Source organism: Gavialis gangeticus, unplaced genomic scaffold (genome assembly GCF_001723915.1).
Source record: "Gavialis gangeticus isolate Ggan-Ray unplaced genomic scaffold, GavGan_comp1, whole genome shotgun sequence".
Classification (NCBI taxonomy): domain Eukaryota; kingdom Metazoa; phylum Chordata; order Crocodylia; family Gavialidae; genus Gavialis; species Gavialis gangeticus.
In genome coordinates, this window is record NW_017729018.1 from 3,903,286 (window position 1) to 3,904,564 (window position 1,279).

Genomic DNA, 1,279 nt, shown 5'->3' on the forward strand with positions numbered 1-1,279 from the left:
GGCTGCCACTTCTAGGGCTCTGGGTTCAGCCTAGTGTGAAGTCACTGGCCATGATTAGCAAGATACTGCTGCCAAGAGTGAAAGGCCAGTTTGCTGGGGAAAAGTTGCTGTCTGGGGAAAAGTTGCTGTTTGGAAAAAGCTCTGTTTGCAACTCTCCTGTTTGGTACCTGATGCAGTAGTTCTTTAAGAAACTTCACAGGAGTCAATAGGAATGAAAAAGAGAATTTGTAACACTGATCTTTCCCTGTTACAGGGGAGTAGCAGCTTCTTTGGGGGCAAGACACACCAACCTAGAAACAACTGTGGGTTGGAAAAACCTCCTCCCCTCCCAGGAAGGTATGTTGACAAAAGGGTGGCAAGTCTGGGGTTTTCCGAGAGCAGAATTTCTGCTCTTTCCCCCAGTTACCAGCAATACCAACTCCAGTTAAAGCCACAGCTTCAAGCAGAGTTGGGCACTCACCTTCTGGAGACAGAGGGATATCTCCTCCTCAGCAGGGGATAGACATTCACCTGACTGCAGCCACTGGTGGGAACAGACTCCCCTGGTGTTCCCCTACCAGGAAAAGCCAACTCTCCACTCACCAGGTAAAGCCTGCTAGAAATATGCAGCAGCAGCTTTCACTTCAGGTCTTCTTGTGTAACCCTTTGTGGGCCAGACTATGCAGCAAACAACGGGCAATGGGACACCTAACCTCAGGGAAACGGGGCTTGGGGAGCTTCGCTGGCAATCAAATGCCAACACCAGTGCTGCAGACACTGTTCACATCGCAGAAAGCTTTCGGAGGCAGCGGCAAAGGAGGCAGCAGTGATAGAAGATAGCCTTGCCCATTTCAGCTGGTCCCCTGGCCCTTGGAGGAGAGCTTTTTCATTACCATCTTTTTACCATAGACAAGTGAGGTCAGAGCCTAGGCTGCTAAATTGTTGCGAGGCTCCTGCAGGGCTAAATACAGAGGCTTTTTCACCGCCTGCTATAACTCTGCAGCCTTGCTGAAGCCTTGAGGGCTCCTTCTCTGCTACATGATTTATTACCATATGCCTCTAGCAAAGGCTGGCTAGGTAGGACTCTCCTGGGATCTGACCAGCACCAGGAGAATGATTATCTACTCCCTGGAGAGGTGCAGGAAGAAGAACAATGGTAGAAGCAGATTAGCATCATAAACGCTGACTTTTCCAGAGAGGAACAATTGACAACCCATGGGTAACCAGAAACTGCCCCCTTACCTTTCAAAATGCAACCAACAGAACTGAATGGGCCAAAAGGATGCCCCCCCCCCCGCCC

At 50.2% G+C, this 1,279-nt stretch overlaps 1 protein-coding gene across 1 annotated transcript in view; it reads right to left on the reverse strand.

The window, feature by feature from the left end:
* The window catches only part of TJP3 (tight junction protein 3), a 49,956-nt gene extending 49,381 nt beyond the window's left edge, over positions 1-575 (reverse strand). Inside the window, exon 1 of the mRNA XM_019513259.1 lies at positions 461-575. The gene's annotated coding sequence lies outside the window, so the exon portion shown is untranslated. The remainder of the gene's footprint in view (positions 1-460) is intronic.
* Between the last annotated feature and the right edge of the window lie 704 nt (positions 576-1,279).